This window comes from Opisthorchis viverrini (assembly GCF_000715545.1).
Source record: "Opisthorchis viverrini unplaced genomic scaffold opera_v5_85, whole genome shotgun sequence".
NCBI lineage: Eukaryota > Metazoa > Platyhelminthes > Trematoda > Opisthorchiida > Opisthorchiidae > Opisthorchis > Opisthorchis viverrini.
In genome coordinates this window covers 708,908-716,674 of record NW_008751740.1, presented here as the reverse complement: position 1 = coordinate 716,674, position 7,767 = coordinate 708,908, and the positions used below count along the sequence as shown (strand labels likewise).

Here is a 7,767-nt window from a genome sequence, read left to right as displayed (position 1 = left end):
GTCTTTTTTTTGCATCTTTCCACTGGACGCTGAACATAAGGCACCAAATAATCCGGTACCTGGCTCTGGGATATACTGTGCTGCACTGTTACCAGTTTGATGTTGCTGTCCTTGATGGTGATGATGACCTGTCTTTTGCATCTTTCCACTGGACGCTGAACATAAGGCACCAAATAATCCGGTACCTGGCTCTGGGATATACTGTGCTGCACTGACTGTTACCAGTTAATTGCCTCGGGGATAAGAAGGGACTGCTTAAATGAGTAATATGGATACTTCTCTCTTCCCTTCACCGCCAACCTGCCTAGAGCCAAGTGACTTTGTCAGTTTTTCTTCCAGCAAGTGCTCACTATAAATTGTTCAAAAGACTAGTGAACAAATCTAAGTCACTGTCGTCGGGCATTTCCACTGGATTTTTTCTTCCTTAGGAGTAAACCAAACACGTATGAAATAATAAATCTTTCATGTGACCAACATCACTGTCAGAGACAGCAACGTCAGTTAATCCTGGTGATTCACTGCCGTACGAGCACAAACCTCACACAACTATACATGAAACATAAGAGTACAAAAAGAAGAAAAAGAGTGCACAAAGAGAGGCGACCTAATGCGGGCATATTAGAAACATCCTGAGGTGCCCTAACCCACAAGCGCTCAGTCAGACAATGCGGAAATAAACTGAAGGCGCGAATGCCACTGACAGTAATCAGCCACCATTCCTAACGCCGCCTCCAGCCAAGCGCAGGAGACGCCATCCCGGAAGGCGCACTGCAACAACACTTAAACTCCTCGTAATCTCTTTCATGCCCTTCTGTTAAGTCATGCGTTGTCCACCTTGTGGTTTCGGCGATTATTAAGGAGGCACAAGAAGCAACAGCCCTTTCGGTAGACGGTGTTTCGCGATGCGTAGCATGTGGCTCAGCCACCGCAGTTGACTGTGCTGGACAATCCGCGATTGAAGTGCCTGCTGCAAAAACAAACATCCGTTTTCTAATTACCTCCTCAATGAATCGTTAACGCCATCTGACACCAGCTGCACACCTGGGGAATCAGTAGTGAAAAACCTGAAGAGGTATCACATCACGTCACCAGAGACCGTGTTTCGCAGCCATGCAACAACACAGCTCTTACTTTGGCTTGGTACACGCAACCCTTGAGACCCAGTGATATGCCGTTTTGGCACCACAATGTTACGCAACTCAGCAAACGTGGTTCTCGCCTTTGAGATTCTTTCACTGGGTTCAATGGACACAATTCCATCAGAGCTAATACCACTACGGAGGCATGTAAAATTCTCCATAGCCTCCGGTATTTCTCCCCGGATTGTAAGGGGTATGTCCAGAGAGTGCACATTATGAAGCGTGACTTTGCACTTGACAGATGCTGGGTACATGCGAAAGATGGTATGGTGGTAGTTAACTCATTCAATAAGAGTTGTGCTTCACCTTCGTCCTCAAAGATGAGGACGATGTCGTCTGAGATCACGAAGAGTTTGGGTGTTGTTGGTGTGGTGAGACTTCCAGGATGGGGTCCCCGTGACCCCGTCTGTGCTTGGCTGGAGACGTTGCAAGAAATGGCGGCTAATCGATGTCAGTGGCGTTCGTGCTGTCAGTTTCTTTCCAGATTGTCTGATTGAGCGGTTGGAGGTGTAGGCACCTCAGTATGCTTGACATAGGCCAGCACTAGGTCCCCTCCCTCACGCACTCGTTTTCTCTTCTCTTCTCTGAAGGGCTTTTAATACAAACCTTATGGTTTTACGGCAGTGAAGCATCAGTGGCAACACCGACGTTGCTGTCCTTGATGAAGTTGATGACCTGTCTTTTGCATATTTCCACTGGACGCTGAACATAAGGCACCAAATAATCCGGTACCTGGCTCTGGGATATACTGTGCTGCACTGACTGTTACCAGTTAATTGCCTCGGGGATAAGAAGGGACTGCTTAAATGAGTAATATGGATACTTCTCTCTTCCCTTCACCGCCAACCTGCCTAGAGCCAAGTGACTTTGTCAGTTTTTCTTCCAGCAAGTGCTCACTATAAATTGTTCAAAAGACTAGTGAACAAATCTAAGTCACTGTCGTCGGGCATTTCCACTGGAATATCTCCTCCTTAGGAGTAAATCAAACACGATATGAAATAAATCTTTCAGGTGACCAACATCACTGTCAGAGACAGCAACGTCAGTTAATCCTGGTGATTCACTGCCGTACGAGCACAAACCTCACACAACTATACATGAAACATAAGAGTACAAAAAGAAGAAAAAGAGTGCACAAAGAGAGGCGACCTAATGCGGGCATATTAGAAACATCCTGAGGTGCCCTAACCCACAAGCGCTCAGTCAGACAATGCGGAAATAAACTGAAGGCGCGAATGCCACTGACAGTAATCAGCCACCATTCCTAACGCCGCCTCCAGCCAAGCGCAGGAGACGCCATCCCGGAAGGCGCACTGCAACAACACTTAAACTCCTCGTAATCTCTTTCATGCCCTTCTGTTAAGTCATGCGTTGTCCACCTTGTGGTTTCGGCGATTATTAAGGAGGCACAAGAAGCAACAGCCCTTTCGGTAGACGGTGTTTCGCGATGCGTAGCATGTGGCTCAGCCACCGCAGTTGACTGTGCTGGACAATCCGCGATTGAAGTGCCTGCTGCAAAAACAAACATCCGTTTTCTAATTACCTCCTCAATGAATCGTTAACGCCATCTGACACCAGCTGCACACCTGGGGAATCAGTAGTGAAAAACCTGAAGAGGTATCACATCACGTCACCAGAGACCGTGTTTCGCAGCCATGCAACAACACAGCTCTTACTTTGGCTTGGTACACGCAACCCTTGAGACCCAGTGATAGGCCGTTTTGGCACCACAATGTTACGCAACTCAGCAAACGTGGTTCTCGCCTTTGAGATTCTTTCACTGGGTTCAATGGACACAATTCCATCAGAGCTAATACCACTACGGAGGCATGTAAAATTCTCCATAGCCTCCGGTATTTCTCCCCGGATTGTAAGGGGTATGTCCAGAGAGTGCACATTATGAAGCGTGACTTTGCACTTGACAGATGCTGGGTACATGCGAAAGATGGTATGGTGGTAGTTAACTCATTCAATAAGAGTTGTGCTTCACCTTCGTCCTCAAAGATGAGGACGATGTCGTCTGAATACCCCAGATCGACAAGGTTCTAAACAGCAACAACTGTAACACCGGTGTTTCGAAGACCTTCCAACGTTCACCTAATGGTTTCATCAACGACGAAGTTGAATAGGAGGCCAGTCGTCCCTAATAATCGAACACCACATCATTTGTGCGGATGTGTCACTTGGAGGACACGGACCAAACAAAGGCATGCCCTGATTGGTCACAATGCCAACCAATCCGGATCGAGCGTCCCTCACCCGACGCTTCTTGCCCCCTTACGGAGATTCTGGCACGACCTTGTGGAAAGCTCTGTGACTACTCTATGACTACAGTTGTAATAATTTTCCTTTTTCTCCAAAAAGCGCTGCGTAGAGCTCCCGCGCCATTTGATATACCATAGTGGGCGGAGCAAGGAGCCAAGGGACCCATACAGAGTTGCAGGATCGCCCACCAAGTCAATACAACTGCCTACAACATGAACCCGCGATGTCGATTTCGGCAGAGCGACTCCGAGTAATTTTACAGCAACCACAGAAACAGCTGGAAGAGGCTCAAATGAGGTCCGTTGAATCTCTGATGCGCAGTATGTCGGTGAATGCGACAAAAACGGTTGGGCCTTCAGAGATGCTGCTGCCATCTCTATTACTGAACACAATTTCGATGCTGAACCTGGACGAACTTTCGGAATTTGGTTCAAGAATTATGAAGTCATGTCCCAAACCGACTTTGCTCAGCTTGCTGATTCACGGAAATTTCGAATGTAGCTGCGGGATCTGGGGTCAGCTGGACAAAGTCGGTTCACAAATTTCTCACGCCCCAAACTCCCTCGTGACCTTTGTTTCGCAGTTGCTGTCACAATTCTGGCCCAAAGTTCTTTGTCCAATATTCGTTATCAGTGCCTCAAGATTACAAAAAGGGATACTGAGAATTTCATCACCTATGCAGATGTGGTCAGCAGAAAATGTGATCGCCTTTAGCTCAGTTCCATGATCGAGGATCAATTCAATTGTCTCATCTTCGTGGCTGGCTTTCAATTGCCGCACAATGCAGATATTTGCACACGGCCACTGAATCGAATAAACGGGATCCGGAGTTGACACTTCAGAAGCTTACCACCGAGTGCTGGCATCTTATCAATCCCACTTCTGATGCTGCAATGATGGAACATTCCAAATTCTCCCAGCCTGATATGGTAGGCAAAGTAACTTACAAAATAATGTCAAAATCCAAACAAACTCCAACAAAACCGCCCACACCCTGTTGGTATTGTGAAGAATGGCACTATTCACGCCAGTATCCCTACCGGAACCACAGCTGCAACAAGTGCAGTCGAAAGGGACACAAAGAAGAATGTGGCAGAGACAACTTCAGGAGCTCACGAAAGCACCAACACGACAAAAGGACGTAGGCAGAAGTCATGACCGCCACATTCAGAATGAAGTCAACCGGCAGAGGTAAAGACGTCAAATTATGTTTCAATGGCACACCAGTTACCCTCTCATTGGATGCGGGTCTTGAAGTCAATGTGATTTCAAAACGAACCAGGGATGTAATTGGAAGACCACAAGTGGAACCCCAAAGGTGCAGAGATTGTAGTGCATCCGGCAGAAAACACAAACTGAACGGGAAGTTCAACTGTTCCCTAACGTTCAAGGCTATTTAAATCAAGGGGACTCGCTACGTAAGGAACTATACAGGCCCTGATTTCTAGGGACTGCATTGGATTACCGAGCATCAATAGTTCGATTAACATCTCAGTGCCGTTTGTGACAAAACGAATGCAACTAGCTCCGATAGGTTCAAGAGAATATCACGTCCTGACGATTTTGTGGTCACCACAGTTACAGCCAAACCGGAGACCAGATGGAACATACGTCACGCAATGGCCATTCGACTCCTGGCGTCCGGCATCGGTAGCCCTCGTGCTTCAGTACAATTTGGTAAACCCTGCCAACAGCCCGCAACGGTTTGCCCGCGGTCTGAATCCCTTAGTTTACAGTCGCAGGTTCATGCGGATCTTTCTATTGCTATCCGTAAAATCAAGAAAGGGGGCCGGCAGAAGGGACGCAACAACAGTCACACAGAGACCACCCACTAATTCGAGGATATGGGGACTGCTCTCCATGATGGACGCAGGGTCGAATATGGTAAACACGAGGCGCAAATAGGATCGCAAGCACGGCCGTCAGAGAAACCAACTTTAGACAACAGTCTGCGGCTCCGTGAGGAGGACACGTCGCATGGGACATTGGACAGCCGCGAAATACCTCCAAACAGGAGGGTACCAAATCCCAGATCAGCATGCTCGCAGCACCCGCACCGAAATGCAACAGTAACTCCATGAGTCGTCACAGTGGAGTCCAAAGCAGCAGTCAGTTGAGCAGCCTTCTAAAGGGGAGGTATTCGGAGGCCAGTCGTCCCTAATAATCGAACACCACATCATTTGTGCGGATGTGTCACTTGGAGGACACGGACCAAACAAAGGCATGCCCTGATTGGTCACAATGCCAACCAATCCGGATCGAGCGTCCCTCACCCGACGCTTCTTGCCCCCTTACGGAGATTCTGGCACGACCTTGTGGAAAGCTCTGTGACTACTCTATGACTACAGTTGTAATAATTTTCCTTTTTCTCCAAAAAGCGCTGCGTAGAGCTCCCGCGCCATTTGATATACCATAGTGGGCGGAGCAAGGAGCCAAGGGACCCATACAGAGTTGCACGAATGTACGTCAAGCCACAACAAACGGATAGAGTGGACATCCTTGACTTGCACCACTTTTGTAGGAAAGCTTTTGAAGAGCTCACCATACACCCAAACGTCCAGAATTGTGTGAATGTAAGGACCGTAGTACGTACACAAATTTATGGGACATTCCCTGTTGAGCAAGTCTAGTTAATAGCAACGACCGATCGACAGTATCGAACGTATCCTTGAAGTCAAGAAGCAACAAGATTGTAGGCCGTCGGTACAGGTGAAGCCGCTCCACCATCTGACGGAGTGCGGGGGCGTGGCCAACGCAGCCTCCACTCTGTCGGAACCCCGCTTGGTGTTCACGGGTCAATAGTTCGCGTGCCACCGTAAGACGACGAAGAATCGGTGATGCGAAGAACCTTACTGCACCCGGGTTCAAACTAATGTTTTTGGTCAGTACATCGACTAAGTACCTCTTTGAAAGTACGCAATATTATCGATGCACCCCCAGTTATCTGGAATGGTCTTTCTCTTAGATAGACACACACAGACCATACAGGCACTGTCTGTGAAATTCACCACCATCACCACCACCCTTAAACAGAACAAATGGAAGCTCGTCAAGCCAAGAAGCAGGATGACGCTTGAGTAGAGATATACACTTTGACAGCTCTGAGACTAAGGGGCATCATGTTCACGGTCCACCTTCCCGTTGATGGGCTGCAGTTCGGACCGATGAAAGAATAAAATGTCGTCGTTCAGATATAACACCCTTTCGGTGTCTAGCTGCCATTCCACCTCAAGGGAGCACGAAGGCTGGGATGCTGACAGCTTGTCCAAACCTAGACAGGAGAAGTCGAGATGTAGAGGTCGGGTTCAAACCACGGACCTTCTGGTCAGTAAATTCACGCTCTAAACACTGAGTCATCTCGTCCGGATCTGATGTAGCAGGTGACAAACTGAATTGTTGATCCAACTAATTGTGCTCAGCGGTCCAACCGTTCCGCTTCGTTAGATATTGGAGAGCCATTCTGGTCCCTGACAGTTTTGCTGGCAAGAGGCTTTCGAGGGCCAGTCGGACGGATCAGGCGGGCGTTTCCAGTATTCTGGCCTCTTCCATGTTTTCGGCATTTCGGATTCAACAGGTTTCTCTCTATTCGAAGAGACTATTATAACATAACAAACACAATATTAATTGTTCAACAGTAACATCTTTTAAGTGCATAGCTGCTACGTCACCCGGAGGAAGCACGTGCGGTACTGAGAGTTATAGGACGGACGGTATACTGGGATGGATTATTAAAGTGGAACTCAAATAAAATGAACGAACTAGATGTACCTTTCAACGCTATCGGGGCACTAGTTAAAAATTGTCTGGTAATGTCACACTGCTGAGGATTTCTCTTATTAGCAGGACGGTATACTGGGATGGATTATTAAAGTGGAACTCAAATAAAATGAACGAACTAGATGTACCTTTCAACGCTATCGGGAAAGGCACTAGTTACCATGCCAACAATCCTTATGCAGTCGAACAATATTCAGAACTCTGAGTCGAAGATATTGATTTCAAATACTTCTTACTACCTTGTGCCATTATCATTATCGACAGCTTGACACCGGTGTTCAAGATTGATGCTTAGCTGCCGTAAAAGCATGATTTATTTGAAAGCCTTACTGTAAAGAAAGGAGCAAAGGTGGCGGGGAAGGGACTTAGTACTAACTTTTCCACAATCATTCCGGGGTGCCTACACCACGAGACACTCACTCAGGCAATCTGGATAGAAACTAACAACAAAAACGCCACTGACATCGGTTGGCAGCCATATCTTGTAATGTCTTCAACCAGGCACAGTGAGGATCACGCGGTCCCCATCCTGGAAGACGAGTAGCACCAACAGCACCCAAGCGTTTCGTGATCTCCTTCATACTCC

The 7,767-nt window shown here is 47.6% G+C and overlaps 1 protein-coding gene across 1 annotated transcript in view; it reads right to left on the bottom strand.

Annotated features, from left to right (window-relative positions):
• T265_04834 (hypothetical protein) overlaps positions 1-7,767 on the bottom strand; it is a gene marked incomplete at both ends in the record, with an annotated part of 120,963 nt that overhangs the window by 31,180 nt on the left and 82,016 nt on the right. The window lies entirely within an intron of this gene.